Genomic DNA, 27,417 nt, shown 5'->3' with positions numbered 1-27,417 from the left:
CCACAGCCTGCACTTATCTCCACAGCTTCCAGCACACCTGGCTCTGGCTCCAAGGAAACCACACAGGAAACCAGAAGCCTAGTGCCAATTCCCCAGAGAAGTGTGTATAGAGGAGAGCAATCTTACTTCTAGAAACATTGAGCCAACCATACCTCACATGTCTCCAAAGTAAAGAATGTTGAATAAGGCTCAGGAGGTCCTGGACATGGAGAAAATGGGCCAAGCAGGCCCCGAAGTGACTGGAGAGGCTCTAGAAAGTACTGGTTCATGGGTTGAACAAAGGGACCTAGGATTGTCAGATCTGGGAAACCCAGAGATCTGGAGGTCTTATGTGGCATTACTAACTGCCAACTACTGTTTTAAAATAATAAAACAACATGCCAAGCAAATATCTGTTCATCAGATTTGGTATGAGGACAACCAATCAGCTTGTGAATTCAGCCTTGAATCTTGACAATGAGATACACTTATATACCGGAGCAGACAGCACTGCAGACAGCAGGAGGGCAGAGACTTAAGTGAAAGCCCTCAATGGGGATTGGAGTCCAGAGATTGCCCTATGGCCCAGGAAGTTTCCATGAAAGGGATCAGGTCTACTAAGTCTGCAGGCCCTGAAGTGAGGCCAAGCCCTGACCTATATGTGCATGCTGCAATGGATTAGTAATGTCTGCCAAGGACACAAGCGTGGGAATGTGATGTATGCCTTCCAGGTGTTCACTGAGGCCGACTCTATACAAGTACTCCTACATTTGTTGATGTTGATTATTTATTTTTGTTTTTGATGCAGAACTCACCACACTGCCCCCAAATTCACTCTATACCCAGGCTGGCCTTGAACTCTCAATCCTATCTGAGCTTCCCTAGTGCTGGGATTATAGCTGTGCATGACCATGCCCTACTCAGACCCATTTTAAAGGTAGGTGGGGGGTTAGACGTCTAGAAAGCTTCCCCAAAGTCACCGTGCCATCTGTGGCTCTTCCAGGGACATGGAATGCTGACACACCCCTGAGGTAAACCATGGCCTTTGGGCGACCCATGCTGGGCTGGCTGACAGCAGCAGGTGACCTCCAGCTGGGGACACTGAGGCGCAGCAGCAAGCACATGTGAGGACTCACTACCTGCCACTCAGTTTTGCTGTGAACCTATCCTGCTGTACAACATGGTCCTTTTAGAGGCTGATGGTGTACAATGGTTGTAGACCTTTGGTCTGGTGTGTGAGGCCCTGGTTTCAAACCCCTACCCCCACCCCAAATAACCTGTTTTGAAGAGAACAAGTCCATCATGTGCATGTTGGTTCTTGGGATGCCACCAGCCTGCTCTTCCTGCACCCAAAGCATTGGCTCCATGACTCTGCACAGGATGGACTTCCCGGTGGGATAGGCTAAGGTAGGACAGGCTGAGGTTTGTCTTGGCCAGTTCTCCTTCCAGGCCTGTTTTGTGGTGTCATCTGAAACCTAGTTCTGCGGTATGTGCTATGTCAGGGCCTTGAGAGAGGCAGGCATTGGGTATTTCAGGTGACGGCTGGCATCAGGAACAGGGCTATGCCAGGGGAAGGGTTAGGAAAGGGGTGGAGGAGAGAGAGATGATACTGTGTTCTGTGGGCCCCACTCCCCAGGACAGCATGTGCCGGTGTTGGGGGCATGGGAGAGGCTGGCCTCCCTCCTGCCAGGCATTGCAAAATACAAGTGGAGTTGAATCAATGTCTTTTGGAAAAGTACATTTTGCTCAAGAGCCAAGTTAAACTGGAGCTTGGGCAGCCAGAATGTTGAAGTCTCAGGCATGACTCATCCATGGGAGGGATGGGCTGGGCCAGAGGTGGGCCATGAACACTCAACGGACCCAGGCACTCTCTGTGCCATGCCACTTGGCCAGCTCTGGGCCCACAATTGGGGGCAGCTTGTGTGTGTAGGTGGCAGGGGCCAATGGCTTCGTCAAGGCTCAGACACTCCTCTCTGTTTAGAAAAGATGTTGTCTCTAAGAAGTCATGGATAAAATGAATCTCTACCAAAAAAAAAAAAAAAAAAAAAAAGCTTTCTTACTTGTGCTACTGACACAGAGATGGATCTTCTCTTGAGATGAGCATAGAGAATTGGGGACAGATGTGTAGTGACACTGACCTAACTCTCTTGGAATGTTGTTCACGTAGAGCCAGTGGCTCTGGGGCTTTTGTAGACCAGGTTCTTAGACTTAGTGACACGTACTGAAGGATCCTCCATGTCTTCTCCCACCTTTCAACTCACTACTTTTCAGTGCCAAACAATATTCCATTGTCCGGATGTGGCCGGGTACCTGGTTTTCAAATCCTTATTGACCTGTAGGCTCACTGTTCCACCATCTGTGCTTTAGCTGAGAGGCTTAGAAACACTTTTCTCTGAACCTCCAGAGTTCTTCATCTGTTAGATGGTATGTGGGTTCTTTCTTCTACCTTCTCCACCCTTTCAACACCCTAACACTAGATAGGAGAGAAAAAGGACAGAGGGAAAGGGGGTGACATTACCGTCAGATTACTTCCTGCTAATTAGGGCGTGGAGTTCCTTGGGGCCAGTTTGACCTCACCCCCAGGATATCTACTTTCTCCTTCCTTCCGTGTGCATGACTACATAATGAAGTACAAGCATCGGCAACCGATCAATAGCCAACAATCCAGTCTGCCTCTCGGGGCACTAACATTAATATACACTCTGAAAAGTCCCCAGAATTCCAAATGTCACACAATTGCAGAAACTGTCTGCCACTGGAAAAACCACACCCCTGCTAGAGCACGAGGCAAATCATGGCCAGCTGCTGTGGACAATCTAAAGCGGCCCCATATCCACACCTGGGATTAAAACGAAAACATATTCTCATAATATTTCTGTGTTTTTTTTTAAAGAGACCAAAATTTAGCACCTGCTAGCTGTGACCCAGAGGAACTTACTTCACTGTGCAGTGCCTCAGCTTCTCCAGCTGGCACAGGTGGGGGGACTGCTCTGAGAAAGTTTCTGCTAGTACACAAGAGTGCTTAGTGCAGTGCCAGCCCGCTTCCCCAGAATATGTGGACATGAAGCATTTCCAAAGGAGGGTGTCCTGACCCCCAGTCCCTTGGAGGGCTGCCTCAATCAAAAGCCCATATCCAAGGAGGCAGGAAATGAGTTCCTATACATGCAGGTTGTATTCCCAGTGGGTTCAAGACCAGACAGAAGCCCAGGCAATCCAGAATTTTCCTAAGGCTCCAGGTTACTCCTGTGTACTTGTGTGCCTGCATGCCTGCCTCCCTGCCTCTGAGTCTCTCTGCCTTCTGCACACGTTTTGCTGCTTCCTGGCCAGGCTTTCCTTCTCAGCTTTAAACCTCGATAGCCCAGTGCTGAGTGAGGTACTAGCTCCCAGAATGTCTTAGCACATGGACAAAGTTAACTGGATGTAACAGAGCAAATAACCACACCTATCCACGTGTGTGGCGTGTGCAGATGCTTTCACTCAAATTAACAATCTGTTAAAGACCTGTAAGTAGGGAGAGCCGCCCCCTCCCCCCCCCCCCCCCCCCCCGTTAGTCATGGGTAGGATCCTGAACATGTCCAAACTGGCTCTGCTGGCTCAGATGGAAATAGGCAGGTAATTGTTGGGACGGGTCTGCTTTTTAAGAGAAAAAAATGAGTGTATGCTATTTTCTGAGTGTTCTTACTCTTATTTTTTATTTTATTATTATATATTTTATATTTATTTGTTAATTAATTAATTAATTAATTTTTGGTTTTCAAGACAAGATTTCTCTGTGTAGACCAGGCTGTCCTGGAACTCACTCTGTAGACCAGGCTGGCCTCAGAGATCTGCCTGCCTCTACCTCCCGATTAAAGGCCTGTGCCACTATGCCCAGCTCTCTGCATGGTTTTATGTTTCCAATATATTCTATGATTTTTTTTTAAACTTTGAATACCACAAAGAATATCAGACACTATGACAACAACAAAGAATGGATTCCTGAGTTAGCCGCTCGTGTCGCAGCCACCGATCTGGAAGGTAAAAGCGATCCAAAGCTCTGACACTCAAACTGTGACTTCACACATGTGACACGCAGGACAGAACATGGCAACACATGAGAAAGTTAGGAGACAATTTTCTCTTTCATAACTATCAGCCAGGCCTGGGACTCCTTCGCTTGGCTTCGCGCCATGTTTCTTTCTCCACTGCCTTATTGCTAGACCCTTCCTCTCACACATGCTAGCCACACCCGCTATAGGAACAGCCTGAATTCACAACCACAGCAGGTGTGTGGAGGAAGTCCCCTGAGGCCCAAGGATAAGGGCAGGAGTCAGCATGACCTAGGTTCTGCAATCTGACCAGCTGCTTTGTGAGCTGGGCAAAATGATGTTCCTCTGTGAGACCCGGTGGCCTGACACACAAATGTGGCTGGAGTTACATGAGGCAGAGTACAGCACTGTGCACAGCACACAGTAGGTAGTTTTTTTTAAGTAGGTAGTTTTTTTTTTTTAATGGGCCTTGTTAATGTGTTGCTAACTTTAACCCTCTGAAAGGAGGCTTCCCCAAACACAAGTTCTAAGGATTAGTGAGGTCAGAAATCAAGCTAGTGAATTATAATCAGAAAGGAGGGGGGAAAATAGGAAAAAAAAAAAAAAAACAAACGGCTTTTTAATCTGGGGTGGGGGGAGCTCTGCCACATTGATGTTTAAAGGTTTGACTTGTTCTGCTTTTGGGGTGTTTTGGGTTTTTTGTTTTTATTTGTTTGTTTTGAGATAGTCTCACTATGTGGCCCCCGGTTAGCTTTACACTTGTCATTATCCTGTCTCTGCCTCCCAAGTGCCAGGATTACAGGCGTGATGACACACACCTGTCACTCAGAAGGCATCAGCTCAATATGCCAAAATCCAGTTCTCAGAATTAAGCAAGAACAATAATGCCACACTGGAAAACAGCCCCCCATGCTTCTTAGAAGAACACATATCTAACTTTTGGCTTTTTAAGAAATGCTATGAAATTGTGGAGGAGAAGGCAGGCCGCTTAGAGGAAGTGGCTTCAGACTGGATCTCCAAGAACTACCAGCCCTGAATTCCTGGAAGAGGTAGGGAGGCTCCATGAGCAGCGCTGTCCCCAGCCTGATAGCCAAGCCTCCTGTGCCAACGGTGGATCTGGCCAGTGTTTGTGCGTAAGGTCATGCAGATACCCAGGACAGACAGCAAACACTTCCCAGTTCTCTCTCAAGTGTCTCAGTAAGCTTAAAAGAAAATCTCACCTGGTGTCAGTAGACCTTCAAATATCTGATCATCTCACTTTGGTGGAGAGGTGCTGGGGAGGGGACCAGCATCTCATGCATGCTTGCCGAGCTAGTGGCCAGCGAGCCCCAGAGGTCCTCCTGTCTCTGAGCCCTATCCCCCAGTTCTGAAGTTACAGGCTCAGTCACGCGCCAGCTTCTCATGTGGGTGCCTAGCATTTGAACTCAGACCCTCACACCCGCGTAGCAAATGCTCTTGTCCACAACGCCATTTTTCTAGACCCCGAACATGCAACTTTAAAATATAAACCTGTATTCCTTGCAAAATAATGAAAATAATCTAATACCACAGTGCTTGGGGTAGAATCCAGGACTTCATACACACCAGGTAAGCACTCTACCACGGAGCTACCTCCAACCCCCAACCCAATAATCCCACTCAAACCTCGTTGCTCACTTAGGGATGCCCGGGATTCACTGGTGATGACTGTTTTCCATTTGTGGGGATGAGATCAGTGTTTGCCTTTGAAAATCTATCCATTTGAGCTTTTAAAAATGAGACTACTCAAGTAAAATATGCTGTGTGCATAGGGTGGTGGACGTGTGACAGACACAGCAAACACTGCGAGGGTGCCAAGAGCGGCTGCTGTGTGGGCCGTGCTGGAAGAGATCATAGGACAAGTCCCCTTTCCTAACCTGGAGTCAGTGACGCCAGCATGGGGCACACTCCCCCTCGCAGGAGGTGGGACCCAGACCCCATCAGGAAAAGTTACTCCCGGCAGGAATGAAGATATTCTAAAGAGATGTGTGTCCCGTTCTTTGGCTCTCAGAAGAGTGAGGCAATGTAGCTCAAGGAACTGGAATCTCCCTAGGAATCTCAAGCTGGAGAAGGAAAGGCTTTATGGAGCCTGGTGCCGCCAGAGAGACATTCCATGGAGTCCTGACTTGTCCACCTAGCAGGAGAGACTGCAGCCCAGGGGAAGAAGAGTGGAGCACACTTTGATGGGGGAGTCTGGCTTCTATTTAAACCTAAACCTCCCATCAGGAGCCCACAACAGGGGCTGCTGGATCTCCTGATTGGTTCTTTTTCCCAATATGGCCACATTGAACTGGATCCATGGGGACCACTGAGAGTGGTGGTCAAGACTGGTTGTCAGTTGCTGCCAGGGCCCAGGTTCTGACTCTAGCTTAGATAACAAGGCTAGCTAGCCTGCAGGGGACAGTTCTCATGGAAACTATTTTATGGTTATAAAGTGTCTACCTTCCCAATGCCATCTTCCACCAAGCCTTTCTCTAAACATGTCTGGTTGTCCCAGGCATTCTGCAAGACTAGCTTCAGGACTTCCTCAGAAACTCCAGGGATACTCAAATGTGTCATATAGAATGTATAGGGTAGGCAGAGAATGCACGCATCCTTCTGTATACTTGAAATGAAATGCTTCTCAGCAGTGAAGCCAGGATCATGGGATTTCCTGAGTGAAGGAGGCCTCTGAAGAGAACCCCTCAGACTGCTGCAGTCTGTCCCTTCCCTTGATGACATTCCCCTGGTTTTACTGTGGAAGGCACTTAGTTAGTTAGTTAGTTAGTTAGTTAGTTAGTTTCTGGAATGTTCCCAGCCTGGGTTTGTTGGATGCTTTCAGGTGTCACCTTCTGTAGCTCTAACAGAATCGGGTAACTTCTGGCAAGAGGTTTACCTGACCCGTGGTTCTGAAGTCTAGGGTATTTGAAGAGCATATCATTGGTGCTCAGGCATGGCCCTGTGCTGCCTTGGTTAAAAGGAAGGGGGCTCTTAAAGTAACCCCCATTCTGCCCTCTGGAGATGCAGCTCAGCCGTAGAGCACACATGCAAAGGCTCTGGGTTCTATCCCCAGCACAGCACAAACAAGCAGACACCTTGAAATGTCATCAAGTGACCCCTCAGAAGCAACCAGCAACATCTAGGCATCAGCTGAATCTATAGCATGGAGCAAATAAAAACAGCCCCACCCCCTACCTCAGTACCTGTCGACCCCTGCCACTCATGATATACTGGACAGCCCCACTGTTTGTAAGCCCAGTGCCTGGGGCTATGCCTGGTATACAGCAGGAGCCCAGTGTATTCCTTAAACGATCCAAGAAACCAAGTGATAGATTCAGGGGACATGGCGAGCAGCAAGTCTGCTTCCCGTCCACATGGGCTCCAGCGCCAGTCTACTCTAGCAAACCCTCCTGCTCGCTGGAGGAAAACAGAAAGGGAGGGCAAGTTAATTTTGCCCTGGAATGTGGCCTTTTTCAGTCAGCTGGAGAGGGTGATAAGGAAGTGGCCATGGGAACCGTGGGAATGGGGAAGGCAGACCCCATTCACGCAGAGCAGGAGGCGCTAGTCCCGGTGGAATGTGCAGGGTGTGGGGCGCCAGGAAGCAGAATTCCTGAATGACTGGCTAGGGCTGGGCCTCAGGACCGCAGTCCCCTAGGGAACCTGTGCGGCCAAAGGCAGTGTCTCATCAAAACAGGAAGATCATAGAGGAAAAATGCACATGTAAGTGGACTGGTATTTACAGGGATCGGCCCCACCGTGACCCTAGCAGGGGTATGGAGGGGATGCAGGGCGCAGAGGAGGACTTAGGCTCTGCCTGGATGCCAGCCATGCTCTGACTCCCTGGCGTGCTGCAGAGCCTTCCATGGAGGCCACGCACCACCTCACAGGCCTTGCAGCCCAGGAAGCTATAAGGGAAAGTATTAACAAGGGGACCACAGAGAGGCTTCCTGGGTATGCCTCTAGGCTGCTAACAAAAGCCCCTGTCAGGGCTTTCTCTCACCAAATGCCTAGCCTTCAATGGCTTCTACCCTTGGACAGTAGGAATTGCTGCTCCCATGTTCACAGGGTGTTAAAAAGGCTAAGATAACAAACTTTGGCCAGTGTGCACACACTGGCGAGCCAGGGTGGTCAGCCGGTCCTGCTTCTGGGCTGGGTTGGCACTGTCACGTATCGTGACCCTGGAATACTTGACTGAGATGCCTCCAGCCCCGTCTGTGCTCAGATCCTGGGATACTCAGTCCTGCACCTGTGACTCCTCTGTGAACCTTTTCTTCCAGGATCCTCCCCTGCCTAGGAGTATGCTAGTCCTGGACGAGACACTTCTGGTCCTGGAGATGGGCAAGGAGCAGTTGATGTGCGTTACACCGTTTTGCCCTCATGCAATGCTTGGGTCAAGGGACCCCATTATCACCCCATTGTTACAGATGAGAAAGCAGTCCCACAGTGATGACGGACCTACACAACTTCCCACAGCCAGGAAGGGGCAGAGCTCAGGCTGTGTGACTATTCCCTACTACACACAAGGGGTTGGGGGAGGGGAAAGAGTCTCTGGTCCAGAGTCCCTACAAGGAAGTGACAGGAGAGAGGCATCTTCCTGAAAGCACTAGACAGGAAATGATGCTTTGACTATGGAAGTGGCAACAACCTGGATCTTCCAGGATGTGAATGAGGACCGACCCCAGCCATGCCAATTGCTGAGGTGTTCTCCAGCATCAAGCAAGCCACGTCATCTCTGCCACAGTGCCGTGGAGCAGACACTGGCCTCCGTCCCATTACAACCAGCAAACTGAAGCCCCATAGGTTCCTTTGCTCACCAGTGCAAGAGTCACCACGTGGTGTGAATGGGAATGGACATATGCCAACATGGCCCTAAAGTCTACTGCCTGCAGGGGGTGGGGGGTAAGGGGGCTGGCCCTTGGCGACGCTCACCCAGACCTGTCTGCACACCCGTAACTCTTCTGTCATTTCCTATGTGCAGCGCTTGACTCTCACCACACCCCTGAGGGAGGCAGAACGCTGCTCCTGTTAGTAAGTGGAGGTAGTGAGGTATGAGGCAAGCTAGAATTCAGTCTTAGTTCTCTGCCCCACCTCCATGAATGAGGCTAGGTAACGGACAGTCATCCTAGAAGACAGAGCACATCCTCTGCCATCTTTGAAACTGTGCCCACCCATGCCACCAGGCTTTCAGCTCCTTTCTTCTGCGTGGGTTTCTCCACACAGCTGCTCCTACCTTCCTCAGAATGACATCTGTTCTAGAACTTTCTATGGCTCCCACGGAGTGACCAGTGTGTGAAGATCCACCTCCGTTGCCTGTTCCACCCCCCCCCCCACTGCCCTCTCACCTCCCAGTGCTCACTACAATGTCACACTGCCATCTCTTCCCTCAGACTCACACTCTACACACCACACTTCCAAGAAGACCCCCGCCACGCTGACCCCCTTACACATCTGCCATTTGCTTCTCTTCCAGTCATATGTAAGTGCACACGCGTGACTCCTCCCCACCTTCCCAGCTGGGCTCTGTTTCTTGTCAGTCGGGTTCCAGTCTACCTGCCTGAGTCCTGCTGAACACTCAGTGTATCCCCGCTTCTCCAGCCTTACTGCAGCCCTTGCCACACTGTCAAGCCCAGCCCCTCACAGCCGGGACATGCTGCCTGCCCTGGGACACGGGTATCACTGGGTCAGGTCTTCTGTGGCTAGAGCGTTTAGGCGAGCTCCTGCCAAGATGCCATGTACTGAGTCACTCGCCCATTGTCTTTTCATTAGCTGGCTGGATGTGACTTACAATTTAATAAGGGACATGTGATGAATTGAAGGTCAAGGTTTTCAAAACATCTCTCAATGTGGAAAATGTGAATCAAAGAGAGAACTTGGCACAGGCTGGCCGCTGCCAGAGCCAGCTGCTGCCAGCCTGGCGGGTTGGTGTCAGAGCTGAGCCTGTGCAGGCACCCGCCCCAAGAATCCTTGGCCTGCAGGCAGCTGGTCTTGGCTATATGAAGCATGGAGGGCATGCTCCTTCCCAGGCCTCAGGAATCTGCTTGTCCACCACGCAGACCCATTCATAACTGCCCTTTCCTCCACAGCAGCCTGGAACTTTCTGCTACAGCACCAAACCAGCTCGGTTTATCATTAAGGTCTCAGAATAAAAATCGTGGGAGAACTTTCTAGAATCCTGAACAAAGTGAAAGCTAAACATCCCTAGAGTTAGTTTTCTGGGCATTTTTGCTAGAACATGTTTGATCATGGAAACGCTCCCATAGAAAGCAAGCCTCACAATGTCCATGGAGGTCAGGTGGACACCCATCCTCTGCCGGGTCAGTGGCATGCGGTGCTCAGTGTGCAGCTGTCACTGTGTGAGTGAAGAACTGACCGGTGACACTTGGCTGGGATTGGGGTTGGCTTAGTAGATTTGATTTGCATTGAATTTTTGGCCCAGCCAAGCCACCTGTGCAGAAGCCTGGGGAATGGGATGGAGAAGCACTTAAGCAGCCACCCTAAATCCTACAGAGGCAGGAAGATGTCTTCCTCTCCCACCCTCACTGTCTTCTGTTCCCACTCATGCCCTAGGAATCTAGGAAACAGCGCTTTAGGGGGGTGGGGCTGATGCAGTGACCTGTAAGACGCTACGCCCGCCCCACTAAGGGCGGTCAGCCCCGTGGAGGCCTCGTCCATTACGGGAATACCCCAGGCAGCTTGCAAAAGGCTTCATTTCAGGAGCCCTAGGGCCCCTCGTTAGTTAGCTTTTCTTTGGCGGCGATGGGGGCTGAGCAAGTCTGACTCTAGCAGCATATACGCAGGTCCCAGCTATAATAATCACTTAAAGGAGGCGGGAACCATTATGACGTCACGCTCCTGGGCTTTGCTTACTGTTTCTTAAATTGCTTTTCAGACAAGTCCCAGGTGGTCCCATAGCAACAAGCAATGGCTGAATACCTCCAACACACCAGGCACACATGAGCCTGGTCTGGACTTTTCAGTGTCTCTGAGAGGCAGGACCCTGGCTTCCCTCCATTTCCAAGCCAGGAAATTAAAGGAAGACAGAGAAGTAAAGGACTAGGCTGCGGTCATTCGGGGCCTGGGGGATCCAGAGTTCCTGCTTCCTGCTGCACCAGGCCACACCCATGGTGGTGCTATTAAATGGGGGATAGGGGTTGTTGCTATTGTTGTTGTTGAGACACCAGGCTAGCCTGGAACCTGCTATTCAACTTAGGTTGACCTTGAACTCCTGACCTTCCCAAATGCTGCTGATTACAGGCCTTCTCCGTCATGTCCAGGTGGTTCTGGCTCTTTTGAGATAAGAGTCTCACTCTTTAGTCCAGGCTGATCTGACTCACTATGTGAAACACCTCTAGGCAGATGCCTTTGGCTTATCTGGTCCTGGAACCTGGGCAGTACAGGGGGACATCAAAAGCCAGCCCGTGCAGCAGGGGATAAGGCTAGGATTTCTCTGCATGCTTCTCCCTGAAGCAAGAGGAGACCCTGAGGCCAATCAAATCACCATGACAGCTGGCCCTGTAGCACACTGCACATCACATGGTTCTGAGCAATTATCTGAAGAAGAGCAACGAGGCACACCTGGTGAAAGGGGACATAAAGCCCAGGTTCCATGTTCCACACTAGGAAGCCTCAAAGGTGAGACCACTGAGGCACAGATGGGCACAAGTACACAGCCTCACGTATGTACATATTCCTATGTATGTGTACACACATACATGCACATAATACTTGTAGGACATTTACTTGGTGGCTCCCCCAAAAGTCCCCCACCCTCAGATTGAACCAGGTACCTCTCTTCTCTAAACCATTATCACAGGGTAGTGAGAAAAGTCCAAAAGGATAGCTGAACCCTTTACCCATAAGACTACAGTACCATACAGAAGCCTGTATGAAGGTCCAGATACAGAAATAACTGGGCAAAACCATAATGATTGAGACTCCTATGCTGACTGTTGATCATGGCTGGATGCAAGGCTGAGTAACTCCCAAGTGTCATCTCATGGAAACTCCAGTGTCCCCAGAAGGAAGATCCATCCTCGGTCAGGACAGGACAGGGCTTGCACACTAACTACATAGCTCTGCCACATTCTTCTGTGTCTTCAGTGTGCCTGGCACATTCCTAGACCCCAAGGACCTAATGATGATCAAGACAGAGCAGTCCCTGATACTGGGCACACTGAGTACTTAATGACTAGTCCATACTATCTCCCCACAGACAGCCACTGACTCCTTTCATAGAGACACACACCTCTGCCGAAGCCCAGTCCCTACTGTCCCTTCTAAGGAGGTGGTTCATGCTAGACGCTATGTCACCGCTTTGATTTAATAACAGTTGACAGAACCCAGGTCCTGCAGGCTAATTTCTGGCTAAGGACACGAGAGCAGACCACGCCTATGTTCTGGAAAATCAGAAGCCGTCTCCCTCACTCCCTTGTTCTGTGTCTTTGCCACTACTGCACTTCTAAGCATGGCACTCAAAGCAGACCCACACCCCATCCTCGCATCCCCAGGCCTCAAATGGAGACAATAATCAGATGTTTTGGCCACTCTTCTTCAGCTGGTTCAGCTATCAGGAAACACATCTGGAGTCTCAGATACTCTCACCAGGAACCTTGGGAGCACCCTTGTGGTCTCCAGCAGGGGTTATGGCCCAGTGGAAGAGTGCCTGCACGCCCGAGGACCTGGATTCCACTCTTAGCTCTGAAGCACAGCAGTAGCTGTGGACACTCGGATCTATGCATCACACATTAATGACTATGGTGCTTGTCTGGCAAAGGAGAAAGAGGGGGCACAGGAACTTTACAGACCTCGCCTTGAGTTATAGAGCAAACCATTTTCACCCAGAATCTGCCTCAGACACCCAGGTTCCTGACAACCACCATAGATTCAGTTTGATTCAGTGACAGTTCTGACATTCCAGAAAGACCCTGAATTGACTACAGGTCCTGCTGTGTCTGTCCTGGGTTGACCCCAGCCACTACTCCTCTCCACAGTCAGAGTGCTACAGCTTTACCCAGTCTCACCTCTGCCATCTCCAGAAACCAGCCCACCAGGAAGCAAGGGAGTGTGTACACTCGAGGTTGTGCTTGTGCACAAGTGTATGCATGCGTGTGTGCATGTGAGTTTGGGGGAGGATTCCTAGTATGTGGGAGCTGGAAGATCTAGCCCCCCTCAGCCTTGGCTACTGACTGCCATGTAGTTAGTGGCCAGCAAGGTTCACTTTCCCACAAGTATGAGAAATCAAAGCTATTACATGAAATATTCCCATATGCTTGCATTTAAGCCACTTTCCTTTATTAATATAAGCTCAGGGGCCCTGGTTTGTATCCTGCTAGATCAAGTCTATCTGGAAGTTTCATAAGAAGATAAGGGCTAACTTTGACTTAGGAGCTGCAGGAGCCTGGCTGGGGCTCAGCCAGCTTCTCACTGTGCAAGCAGCCCTTCCTGCAGCCCAGTAAAGTGGCTCAGAGTGTTAGTGAGGGGCCCAAGGAGACACTGCAAGGGGGTCCAGACCTGGAACCCAGGCCCACAGGAAGCCCGGGGTCCTCCCCACCCCTCCACTTCACCCCACCCCAGCTGTCCCAGTACAGAATCCTAGATGGCTGACTCGTCATGCTCAGGGGCGTGAGGGAGCAGGCAGAGGTGATTGACGTACAATGTGGCCCCACTGTGAGGGACCTGGCCCAGGTGGCAAACTTTCTTATACCCTCCCTGACTCAGGGTTAACTCATATGTGACAAACCACCGGGCCTCCAGTTTGACCCAGTTTTGCAGATGTGGAAGGCAAAGCCAGCTGCTGCCCCTGGCTTGCTGGTGAAGCTGGACAAGAACTATACACTTCCAGGAACTTAGCTCCCCCACTCTGAAACAAAGAGCTGGCTGGTGCACCCCATCTCAGGCTGCTGTACTTGCTGATTCTCACGAGTGCAGGAGCTGTGCATGGCAACTCTCCACCCGGCGTTCTCGGTCAAGGAAAGGGCAAAGAAGCACCTTCAGCCCGCACTGGCTCAGAGTGAGACCCAAGCACAGTGACAGGTACTCCATGTGCACTGGATGATGACACTGCTGTCACCATGCTGCTCCCCCCATCTTCCTGAAATCGAGGAGTCAAAAGCTACAGGCTGTCACTGAGAGGTCTGGGGACCTAGGATTCAGCAAACCTCTGCAAGTGGACACTTCTGCTTACCATGAACTCTGTCAGGCAGCCTGGGGGAGACTCTTAGCTCTACCATTTGCTGGCTTTGTCACCTGGGACAAGTTACCTGAGCCTTAATGTCCTTACCTATGAGACTGGGCTGTTGTTAGCACCCAATAACAGATCCCTAGCGCCCAGTCTAACTCCGAGTACTTTTTAACACACGTCACTTACTGAACATGACAGCTCACCTTCATCTGTTTCGACACTTCACTAGATCACAGCTGGGCAAAGGTGGCTGGCACAAAGTCCACGCTATGATGCACAGCTCAGGAAACTGGTGCTGGGCACTCAGCGACATGGCTACAGGATTCCTACGTCATCAGCCAGAGGAAAATCTGTGTTTCTGTGACCACTCTTTCCAGCTGTGTGGCTCCAAATTGCCACTCACCGTCCCCTGGGGCCTCAATATCCTTATCTGTGGAGACTCTGAATTGTCTCTGAAGGCCTTTGGAAACTCTCAAGTCCCACTGGCTGCTTTTGAGACTCAGTACAGAAAGGTGGTCCCAGTTCACGGCCCCCAACTCCCTGACCGAGAACTTCTATAGTCAGTTGGTAAAGGTACAGATTCCCAGGTCAGTTGAAGCAGACCCTCCAGGGGCAGCACAGCCCCCAGGCAACTGGGAGAACTCCAGATAACTAACACTGCTACTGAGTTCCCAAGCCAGCAACACGGATTTCTAGGTCCCATGATCTAGCCAAACACTGGATTTAGACAACATTGCCTTACAGCTTGGCTCCATGACTTTATCACCTGTCTGGTTCTGAGCCAAGCTTTGGGCCTCTCCGAGCCTCTGTCTACTCCTGTTACAAGGAAGCACAAGTTTCAAGCAGGGGTGTGTGTGGAAAGTGACAGGTCCTCTCTTTCCTGACCTCCCTTATCCAGACTCTAGGGACTCATCGGACATTTCAAAGGGAGCTGGTGGAATGAAGGTAGAGTGTGAGGCCTGAGTAACTGACTCCCCTAGTCCTCAGGGCCCCATGACCCCTCCCTCCTGTGTGTTTACACTCTTAAGAGAAAGCCAGGAACATGGTCTAAAGTAGAGAGATGAAGCCACACAAGTTCCCAGTCAATCCCTGAGGAGGGAGGTGTCCTCTCACAGTGAGGGACTACAGGGTTCAGCGCTGTGTTATGGAGGTTGTTAGCTTCTCTTGCCTCCTTCTTCCTTTCTATACCCACAGGGCTAGAGGTGCAGAGCCCAGGCCCCCATAAATGGGTGGACATGGCTGTGTTCTCAGGTGTGTTCTCCACTAGGGCAGGCAGGGGTCAGCTGGACAGAAAAGTGGACCAAGTAACAGTGCAGTGGTCTGCAGAGCCTGGCAAGGGGGGTGGGGAGGGTGGGAGAGGAGAGAAGGGGAGCCAGACAGCCTGAAGGAGCCCACAGAGGCTGCCAGTGAGAGCGCTCCTGAGGAAGAGGCCTAGTTAACCACGTCATTGTTAGCTCTCTCTTATCACCACCTGCTCCTTCCTTTTTCAGGACTTGCGTGGAAAACACCCACTCATATTGTGGCTCCACCCACCCTCCTGGCAGCTAGAACAGCTGATGGGGGGAAGCAGTCCTAGCTTCTCAGAAGCCCCAATGAAAGAGAGAGGAAGGAGAGAGAGAGAGAGGGAAGGCAGGCAAGCATACCCTGGACCCCACTCACCTCTTACCCACAGTGGGAATCCCGATGCTCCTGACAGGCCAGCAGTGGGTGGGCTTTTGATGGACAGGGCTGGTGATGTCCTAACTTGGGGTGGATAGACAGACCCCAGAGGAAGGGAGTTGAGAGCGTGGGAGGAGCTTAGACTTGGGCCCCGTGAGCCAAGCACACCAGCTGTATCTGAGTTATCAGACCAACCTTGAGCACACGCCCTGTGAATTTTCAACAAGGTTGGTCCCATCCTCTCTGGCAGCCTGGTTTGCTGGTGCTCCCCATGCAACACACAAGTTTTGAGTACCCAAGGGAGCCAGGCCCTGTGCTAATACATCACAGAGTCTTCACTCTGTACTCATGGCAGTCCTGGGAGCAGGTGTGAGGTCTATCTTTCAATGAGGTCACTGTGGCCTGAAGCAGATGACTAGCCCTGTAATGTCCCCCTGCCTCTGCTGAGCACATCACCTGGGGGCCACCACCTGATTGTGTGCAAGGCTCTAGGCCAGGTCCTGCTAAGGACAGCACAAGCCTGCCACTGCAAGCCTGCCACTGCCACAGCCTTGAAAGCCCACTAGTGAGGAAGTGACAGGGCCTCTGAGACACATGCACAGAGCTGAGGAGACGGGAGGGCCAATGTGGTCGGGGATGTACAGTGTTGGGGAGGAACACTGGGCACCCTGGAGGAACAGGGAGGAGGGCTCCCTAGAGGAGCAGGAGGTACTTGAGGCTGGCAGCAGAGGTGAGGAGATGCTACCCTTGGAGCCCAACACTACCTCCTGTCCCTCAGGAGTAAGCTCAGGCAAGCCTGCTACCCTGTCTACAGTAAGGACCAGTAAGAATTCAGGAATAAAAGATACTGAAAATGGGTTAAATAAATAAAAAAAAAAAACCCTCCCGATGAAGAAAAAGCTCACAGACAGACAGCTTCACAGCTGAAGTCTCTGACCTCTGCAAAAAGAATCAACCGATGCCAGGATTTCAGCTCTTCCAAAAAGGAAGGTTGGGTGGCGGTCCTAATAAACCCTTTTATGAGGCTGATGTCACCCTAATACCTAAGCCAGGGAGACCACAGGAAAGTAACAGGCTAGTGTACATGGTGAACGCAGGCGACATAAACATCCTCGGCGCACACGAGGTCACGAGGCGGGTGCTTCACCCTGGTCTGTGAGGCTGGTCTGCCCTGGCAGCTGATGGGAAGCATCACACCAGCAGAGGGGACATCACACCAGCAGACGGTACCCACACAAGCCTGATGCAGAACAAGCTCGGCCTGCAGCTGCCCTTGAGGGAGGGAAAGGTCTTCAACACAAGAGTCATCTATGAAAACACCACGGCTGACTGAATCCATGCGGAATAACAGCTTTCCCATGAGATCTGGCAGAAGGCCGGGGCAGCTCTAAACGCCCCCACTCAGGACCAGCAGACAAATCGGGCAAGAAAAAGAAATCAAAGGCATTCACATGGGGCAGCGAAGGCACCTCTAACCACAGACAACATGATGTCGTAAGCCAAACCCCAAGACTGCACAAAAATCAGAAGAAAGTCTTAGACTCTGTATGAAGCCACAAAAGACTCCAAACAGCTAGAACAGGGATGAAGACATTCTACTCCATGAAATAAAATTATACTACAAAGCCATAGCAACGAGATCCGAATGATTCCAACATAAAAACCAACACACAGGCTTGGGGGCGGAGGACCAATCACACATGGTCAACTCACCTTGGCAAGGGCATCAAGAGGACACAAGGGATGGAGGATAATCCTGTCAGTAAATGGTGCTGGGAAGCCTGCCCTTTTACATGTAAATGGGTAAGATTGGATGCCTGTCTTATTCTACATGTGAAAATCATCCTGATGTGAATTAAAGAAAAATAAGCCATAAGACTTAAATGTAAAGTCAGAAACCACAAGACTCCTGGAAGAAGTCCATGGCTTGAAATGTGACTTTTGGGGGTGGGGTCAGGGTTTGGGGGTGAGGGAGGCTTGACTCAGGATTTCTCTATGTAGCTCTGGCTGTCCTGGAACTCGCTCTGTAGACCAGGCTGGCCTCAAATTCATAAAAATCCTCCTGCCTCTGCTTCCTGGGTGCCCGGATTGAAGGTGTGCACCACCAGCACCTGGCAGAAAATGGCTTATTGAATAGCATACTAGCAGATGAAAATACAAGAGTAACAAATAAACAAGATAATAACGTGTCATAGGTAATAAATGCACGGATAAGACTACAACAACCTCAGAGTATCTATCTACACAACAGGAGAGACAAATGAAAAGGTAGCTGATAAACAGGGAGAATATTTGCAAGCTGTGTATCTGATTAAAGAGTTAGTACCCAAGATTTAAAGGGCACATAAGCAGGCAGGTGGTGGGCATTTAAGACACTTCTTCAAAAATGAGCAAGATGGCCAAGAATACAACGACGAAAAGGTGTTTGGCATCAATTAACTGACAAGGAGATGCAGACCAAAACGGTCTGTGATGCCACTGCACAGCCATTAGCATGGCGGCCATTGAATCCAAAATGCAACAAGTGTGGGTGGGAGAGAGTCTGGAGAATGCTTGCTCACAGCTGGATTGGGGGGCGGAGTGTAGACTGTCGTGGCCATTATGATAAACAGGGGATCAAAAACAGAACAACCAAACACCCAGCAATCTCTCTTCTCGGTGCCTACCCAAAGGAAATGAAATCTCAAAGAACTACCTGCACACCCTGACTGCAGCACCAGTCACTAAAGTGGCAACGTGGAGCAGCCGCCACGGATGGAGGGACACAGAAAACGCAGCTCCTAGACAGCCTTAAAAAGAGAGATCCCGCCTTGTGCCAGAAAGCACCTGAATGGAAGACATGCTAGGTGAAATAAAGCAAAATGTACATGGGGAGGAGACAGGATGGCGGTTACCAGGGTCAGGGCTGGGAGGGAAGGTTGACTCAGAAAACAGACAGCGGACCGTGCGCTGAGCACACCTGGGAAAGATCAGATGAAGACACACATGGCATACCGTGTGCAGGACTTTGCTACGCAAGGTCGTAGCTGTTCTTTGTTGTGGCTATGGATCAGATATGACAGAGGTAATTTGCTTCCAAAGAGTCACATGAAGGAAGCTGGATCCCCACACGGTGATGCTTCAAGGTGCTGTTTTCAGTAAGAGCTGATGTCTCATGCTTCTTAAAACACTTTCCAGTGCTAAATCAAAGACCCAGCTACAGATTGGTTTTTGGCTTTGTTTTATTTTGCTTTTGAGATAGGGTCTTACTCTATAGCCTATGCAGACCTGGGTTCCTAGGATTCTCCGGACTTAGTTTCTATACCTTTCGTTATTGGCTCCTCAGGACTCTAAGTCAGTACCTCCCACCCTGCAGACTTGTGATGAAAGGAAGTTAGGTCCTGACTGAGCCTGTGCCTCACAACTCCCTCACCTGTGCCATTATATCTGCACAGACGGGAAGTAATCCAGCTGCCCACTGTGGTAGGGCTGCTGCCCTACTCACACAGGGCGATCCAGCACTGGGGCTCCACTTCCCAACAGAATGCCTATTAGCAGCAAGGTAGAAAGACAGGGCAGGGGTGAAAAATCAGAATGCATGTTGTGTGGTTCTGGTGTCCTGAGAGGGTGACCCAGAAGGGCCTGCCCACTCTGGCTGCTTCCCCAGCCCCACAACCTAGTCTACTGGTGAGAAAGGTCAGCAGGTCTCAGGAGGGAAATATGTTGCATGGCCCCTGGAGAGCTCTTAAGCCAGCCCAGGTCATGAAAGCCAAGGCTTGTGCAATGGCCCTGGCCAGTGGGGACAGGAGTTGCAGCATGAAGGCACGTGGGTGCCTGCATGGGACACTGGCCCCATGCCATTGTCACTTCCTGAGCTGAGCTGACCCATGTGGCAATGGGCAGCGTGCACAGCGGGGACAGTGGTTGGCTCTGCCTTATCTATAACTTGCTGGATACCTAAAGTTAGTTCAAAATTGAAAGTTCACTTAGACTTTAAAAATGGGAAATAAAATGTCAGAACTAAAACCAAGTCTCTGGCACTCAGTAGACCCTAGGGAAGAGTAAACAACTCTCCACACCCCGCTGCTTCAGCCTCTGGAAGGCGCTCTGCAAGTCCACACAAGAAGTCCTGTCCTCTTCTCTGCAGCTCCTTAGCACATGCTCAATGGTAACTTCCTACCCAGAGATGCCCACAGTGATAGGAATTAGTCACTCAAGCTTCACCATTGGCCTACTCCCGCCCCCCTCCCAGCTTCCATAGCAACAAACCATAACTACAACTAAGAAGATAACAACCAAGAATTGGGGTTTCTGTGGGATCACCCCAAGAAAATAAAGCAATAACACACCTTCCAGAGTACGCCGCCGCTGAGAAAGCCAACTCTTACATCACAGATAGGCACGTAAATCTCAGCTGCGTCATTTACCACTGTGGTATCTTAGCCACAGTCCTTTCTCAAGCCAGTGGGGACAAAGTTCCTCCCTGTCTCTGGACCGAGGAGATCTATGGCAAGCCTCTGGCCTAGCCAAGATGTAAGCTGCCACACTTGGTGCCAGTGCAGCATAGCCCCAGGGAGCCTGATGGTACTCAGAGTGGAGGAAAGGTATACCCCTCAGAAGAGAGCTGGCTAGCCTTGGCTACAACCTCCAGTGCTGCTGGGGGGGGAGGGGGGGCGGGGAGCTCAAGAGCCAGCCTCAGCCCTTATCTAGACCAGCCCATAGGCACAGAACCCTGACATACCCCTGTGACTACAGGCCAAGAATCCCAGGGGCTCTGCTCAAAGTGCTTGTCCATCCAGTGAGCACATGCTGGTCACACTGGCCAGAAAGTGTGACACAGGACTATCTGTGCACTGTCAGCCAGAGACTTGTTTGGCCCACACTGATGGTTAACAAAAACAAAACTGGAGTCAATAGCCGATCATCTGTACATCATTTTAAGCCTTTTGTCTTAAAAAATGAGGGAATCTGGGGGCCACAGAGACACACTGAAGCCACCTTTCCACACAGACATAACTTTTCAGCTAGTCCCAGACAGCTCTTGGATGATCTCAGTGTGCTACTTCCTCTCAGGTGAGCACGCTGATGTCACCTATGGTTGCTGCAAAGGGTAGCCCAGATCCAACTTGTCCCAGGAACCCTCAAGTGTGCCTCACTGGCCCTGCAGAGCCAGGACCTTGCTTCCCATGGTCATGCACCATGTGCCCCAACGCGTGGTTGGTACACCAGTCCCAGTGAGGATACAGGGAACTGCTGGGCCAGGGCCTCTCCAAATCCCTGCAGTAAGGAGCACCTTAATCTACAAAGAGGAAAACTAAAGCCTGCAGTTTGTCCAGGGTACCCCAGCTACTGAACAGTGAGAAAAGAGAGCCACTGTGAGAGATCCACCACACAGGAAGAGCTGATCTTGGGGCAGCTCAGAGCAGTCAGTTATCCTCTGGGGCACTTGCAATGGACAAGAGCATCCTGGCCCAAACTCTGTGTCACATTCCTGGGAGATCTGGAGACACTGTAGACTGTGAATGGACTCTGGAACCCAGCAAAACATCCGAGCGGGCCAAGCAACACCAGGACTCCAGAAGCTCTCTGGTAACGTTTTAGCTAATTCCTATACACTAACACCTTCTGGTGTAAACGTGAAGCAGACAAGGCCTCACCAGGATTCATGAGAACCAGTATGTTCAAGGTGTCTGGAAAAGCAGGACATCCTTGCAGTGAGGTGCTGGGCTCCTGCACACAACTCAGTAGCTGTATGCCTGGCCAGTTACTTTCCAGTCCTGGGCCCCAACTTCCTATTCTAATATGGAATCAGCAAAGGAAACAGTTACTGGAAAGGAACCTAGGCGATGGAAGAAAACATTCTCCAACCACAGATCTGACAAGGAGACAATATCCAAAACACAGGAAATCCTTCAACTGTACAGCAAAAGTACATGTGACCCAATGCCACCCCAATTAAAAGGTCCGAGCAGAGGGTACAAAGCAAATGGGTGTGGGGATAATCTCTTGTGCACTGTATGGGAGATTGAACTGTCAATATAAAGCTGATTAGCCAATAAGACGAGGCAGGATTAGAAGGTAGGACATGTAGGAGGAAGAGGGGGTTCTGGGAGAGGGACAGTCATGCTAAGAGAAGATTCAGCCCCACAGACAGAGGACAATGGTCACAGCCACCTGGCAGAACTTAGAATAGAATAAAGGGATTTAAGTTATAAGTTAGTCAGGAAAAGATCCAAGGCTTTTAGCCTAGGCATTTATTCATTAAAAAAAAAAAATCTCAGAGCCATGACTTTGGGGAACAAAGTGGCATGAGCGAAAAAGTTCACGGTTACAAACAAGTGGTCAGCGGGTATGAAAGTATACATGAATCCTGGAGCTTCACCTCACATCTCCTTGCATGACGTCATCCAAAGACAAGAGGTACTAAAGGCTGGTGAGGGAGGAGTCAGGTTCCTGGGACTAACAAGGGCAGAAACCACCATGGGAATTAAAAACAGACCACCTGAACCAGCAACCTCGTTACTTGGCATCTATCACTCCGCACAAGTTTAAGTCAGAATCTCACGAAGAGGTGTCTGCACATCTCTGTTCACTGAGGACTAAGCCCAACAGGCAGGCTGTGGGAACAACTTCAGGGTCCACTGGGAGATGAGCAGATGGGAATGTGGCGTGAATACACAGTGGAGTTACTATGTAGCACTTAAAAGGGAGGCCATGCAGATGGACTTAATGCTAAAGGCTCTGAGTCGGCCACAGGACAAATACAGAGTGACCCCTCTCTGTAAACTCTCAAAAACAGGCAAGCTCAGAGAAGTGAGTGGTAGTTGCCACGGACCAGGGAGGGGACAGATGGAGCTGTTCAATACCCAGTTTCAGTTTCAGTGAGGTTACCTTCTGTAGACCTGCTGCAGACATGTGCCCACCCACAGCTAACAATGCCGTCCCATACTGTAAAGTCGGGTCTCTTAGGAGAGTAGATCTCGAGTATTCTTCCTGCATTTCAAAACTCAAATTAATACCACCTGACTAAAACATGACAGCAAATAGTGAGAGTTTGCTAGGGTCCTGGACCTGTTCTGTATCCACATGGTGGTTGTGACTTCTTAAGAATGTCTTACATTTCATTAGAAATACACCAAAAAAAAAAAAAAAAAAAAAAAAAAAAAAAAGTCGATTTTATTTCATGGTAATTACAGAAGCAAATAAGGCAAAGACGATGAAGGACTATTGCCTGCGTCTGTCTCACGGACCAGCATGGTCGTCAGTGATGTGAGTGACCTGGCTCAGTGCCTAAGAAACCTCAGCATCACTTCCAAGACTCAGCCTCAAAGGGGAGCAAGAGGGAGGCTGCAGGAGCCACCGGGACTCCGGAACAGTGGGCTGGTGGTGGCCATGCAGCAGCGGCCAGGTGTGAGTGGTAGCTTAGAACTGTTTCGGTTTTCATTTCCCAGGGCTGATGTTGAACTTCTCAGACCCCCCACTGACCACCTGTCCATTCTTTGAGAGCGGTATATTAAGGTCCTCTGTGCATTTTAAAAATTGGGTTTTGTGGCATTCCAACTGTAAACACAGAAATGCACACATACACATAAGGTCCGTGAGCTCACTTTATCAGATGTCTGCCCACTGCCAGGCCTCGCATCTCGGGCAGGGCTCCCACTACTTGGATGAACACTTCAGATAGTCCTTGCTTCCTGTCCAGCTAGGCTTCAGGCAGGTTTCTGGAGGGCAGCTGGTGTTCCTGGACAGAGAGCCTGTACCATCTGGATACACTTGGTCCCAAGGGCCTCCTTGAAAGACCTACTTTGAGATCTAAAATTTCTGGGGGTTGATCTCCATGGTTGAGAAACACAATAAGTACAGCGGCCTCTGTGGGTGAGGTGGCTTCTGTAGGGCTTCTTCCTGCTTTCCCTGTGGGCCATGAACTTTCAGAACAAACGCACAGGAGTGCCGGAGGGCTGCCTATCCTGTACTCTTCCCACATGTATAACCAACGTAATTAGGTTAATAGACCTACACACTCAAGCTGACAACAGATGATTAGGCTAATTACCCCTCCTTAAAAGATCAATTAGGGCCGTGCTGCCCAAACTGTATTCTGAGAAATGGTGCCAGGCACACAACAGCAAGGCTCCTTAGACTACACATCTGGCACCAACTGGGCTGAACCAGGACTCTGGTTCCTTCCACGCAGCACTTCACAGCTGCTTCAGAACAGCGGCCAAGCATTGGGGGGGGGGGGGGGGAGAAGGAGGGGACATGACACAGGCTGGAAGAGCTGTGGGGTCCAATCAGTGGCACGGAGGAGGAGGGCTCTGTAGAACCCAGCATGGTTCTAATCGCCAAGGGCTGTCAGAGCACAGATGCAGGGTCAGGATGCACAAGGAGACCCTGTATGCCCCCAGGCTTGCTGTGATGCTGACGGCCTTCGGATTTCAGTTTCAAGAGCAAAGATATTAACAGAAAGGACAGGCTGCACACACACTACTTGGGGTGCTGAGGCAGGAGTATCTTAAATTCCAGGCTAGTATGGGCAACTTAGCAGTTCCTATCTCAAAATAATAAGGGGACAGTACAGCTCAGTGGGAGAATACCAGGCTAGCCCTGCATTCAATGTCCAGCAGACAGACAGACAGACAGACAGACACACACACACACACACACACACACACACACACGCACACGGGCAGGGCAGGCAGACAGACGAACAATCTGAGACTGGCTCTCTTTATTGGTCACTGTGGAAGTAGAAAACCAGACTACTTAAGGTCAAATAGGAGGTCCAGAACTTTATTCCTCAGGGTTGCTCACCAGGGTTCCTCCAATCCCCTGTTCCCTGAGGGCTCTAGCCCACTTGCCTGTGGCTCTTCCAACTTAGGGCAATCCTTCTCACCTCAGGGTTGGCATCAGTCACTGGAAGGCTTTAGCACAGACCCACAGCTAGTTCTGTTCTGATTTCAAGCAATGCCCAACCAGGAGCTGGCTCACTGATTTAGAGGTGCAGAATGCCTTCCTCACCAGAGTCAGGAATCGAAATGTCCTGAGAAGGGGACTATTCCAGGCGAGCCCATGAACACAGTTATTACCCAGACACTGAGAAGGACCCAGAAGATTAGAACAGATTGCAAGAATTAGTTTAAGGTCAAGCAGAGCAATCCAGTCAGAAGCTGAGAGAAGCCAGTTTGAGTCAGTCAGCTTAGACAGGAGTTTGGGCCAAAACAGCTGAGCTGAACCAGCCAGCCAGGGTTCAGAAAGAGTTTGAAAGGGTGAGTTTATTCCTGCAGTAAGCCTCCAAGACAACAATTACATCTGGCGAATAAAAGTTACATTTACATCTGGGATGGGGACTTCAGCAAAAATTAATTTTAGAAGCTTCTAGAATCAGGTGTTAGAGAGAGGAAAAGAGGAAAGGGGGAAGAAAACGAGGGATGGAGAAGGCCTTCAGGGCGCCTCTCTCTCTCTCTCTCTCTCTCTCTCTCTCTCTCTCTCTCTGTGTGTGTGTGTGTGTGTGTATGGGGGGGGTGAGAGTTGAAAGAGTCACCCTTGTGAGACTCCAACAGAGCTACTTAACAGAGCTCAGCACTAGAACAAGCTCAAAAAACCCCTGGGTTTTGCAGTTCTTCCGCCTCTACTTTGAATTTCCATAATATATTTATAAACGTGCTGTGAAGTGTGTGGACCCGACTCTTCCTGGAATGTGGAGGTAGAAATGGAGGCATTTGTGTTGCTCCTTCAGTTGACAGGGAACCATCAGAGTCTCAATGGTTGGTCAGCTTCCTACCACAGGGAGTAAGAGACTTCAGTTTTCTGCAGGGCCCCCTGGGGAAGGCACATCAGACACTGAGGAAACCAGCCAGACTTGATTCTCAGATCAAATGCCACTCATTTGGAGACAGAAAGTGGGGTGCAAAAAATCTCAAGCCAACTTCAAGAGGGTGGGGAGGCTCAGTGGTAGAACACTTGCCCATCATGTACAAGGCCCTGGGTTCCATTCTCAGCACTGCAAACATGAAAGAGGGAAACACACACACACACACACACACACACACACACACACGGGGGCGGGGGGGGGGGAGATGACACTTTGTAAGGTCCACTCAAGTACCCTAAGGAGATGAGAGCTTTGTAAAGCTAAACAGTGGAGGAGGCCAAACCAAGTCACGATGGGGCTACACCACAGGCTAATGACCTGTGCTATCACACAGGGTCACCTGTTCAGAGAGGTCCCCATACTAAAACTCTATCCTTTCTCAACAGAACTGAGCTTGCATTTTGTATGGGGTCCCACACATCAGCATTGGATACCTGGGCCCTACACTGCAGGGCAGCTCTCTTGCCCCACAGGTGGGCCCCTGCGTGAGGCAGCACACACTTCCATCCCTCCTTAAAGTGTGCAAACAGCTAGCCAGGGGAAGGGTGCACCACTCTTAGATCACAGGGTTTCAACATGGGGACTGCCACTGTGGCAGAGGCAGAGCCAACCATTGCCTCTTTCCTGAAAGTGGGGCTCAGGCTCCAGGGAAGGGGATGGCAGGGGGTGGGGGTGGTGTTAAAGCTTCTGGAGTGACAAGTAGCAAGTGCCACCAGCCAGCCGGAACTGGAGACAACACCCCCCGGACCTAGGTCACAAAGCCAGTTCTGTAAGTTTAATGATCAGTATCAGTAAAACCGTTCAACAGGAACAAAGCAAACACCGTAATCATTTAAGGCCCAGCCTCCTCCCTTAACCCCTAAAATTCAGAAAGGGCCAATTCAAGGATGAGGAGAGAGGACCTTGGGCTCGTTGGTAGAGAGTGTGCTTAGCATGCATGAGACCCTCGGTTCCCCTCCAAGCACCAAAGATAGGAAAGAGGAATGCAGAATTCTCCACCAGCAGCTGGCATATGCAACCACACTGGACAAGCTGGAGAGGCGTGTTGTGCCCAAGGGGAACCTCTGGCCAAGCACCATTCCACGTGCAGACATAACCACGTACAGACCAGATAGAAATCCTGGCCCTTAGGAGGTCAGGTACTGATGAAAGGAAGAGAAGATGCAGAGTAATTCACTAATTACAGAGCGGGTGCTTCAGTGAAAGCGTGCAATAATGGTGGCAGGCAGAGGTCAGGTGACGGGTCCCACACACCACCCGGTCTCGTGTGAAGATACCGATCACACCCATGTCATGGGCAGGAAAGCACACCCAAGTGAAGAAGCTGGTTTTCCCTTGGTCTTGAACTGGTGAGGAAAAGGGGTGTTCTAATCACTTCATGCCCACTGTGCTCCCCATTATTAAACAGGGCGGTGTCCCTCCAAGATCCCCCTTGTGCCCCAGAGCTATGGACAGCTTCAGTGCCAACAGACCAAACTCTGATTCCAGCTTTATCTATATCCACGCAACCAGAGGGGTCTCCCTCCCCGTGGTTTAAAAGGAAGATCCACTTAGTCTCTTCACTGAATACTCTATAGTGGATACTCCCAGAACCCAGTCATGTGACATGCCCCCCCCCATACACACATGCATACTTCACTGGCAATTCTACAGGGCTGGGCCATGTGCCACCCATCCCCTAATGACAGTACAAGTGACAGGTGGCTAAACACTGGGTACAACAC

General features: G+C 50.4%; 1 protein-coding gene across 1 annotated transcript in view; it reads right to left on the bottom strand.

Moving 5' to 3' along the window:
* Ergic1 (endoplasmic reticulum-golgi intermediate compartment 1) overlaps nucleotides 1-27,417 on the bottom strand; it is a 93,171-nt gene that overhangs the window by 63,657 nt on the left and 2,097 nt on the right. The gene's annotated exons all lie outside the window — the stretch shown is intronic.

The sequence above is a fragment of the Arvicanthis niloticus genome, chromosome 6 (assembly GCF_011762505.2).
Source record: "Arvicanthis niloticus isolate mArvNil1 chromosome 6, mArvNil1.pat.X, whole genome shotgun sequence".
In the NCBI taxonomy this organism is placed as follows: Eukaryota; Metazoa; Chordata; class Mammalia; order Rodentia; family Muridae; genus Arvicanthis; species Arvicanthis niloticus.
This window is presented reverse-complemented; position numbering and strand designations above follow the sequence as displayed.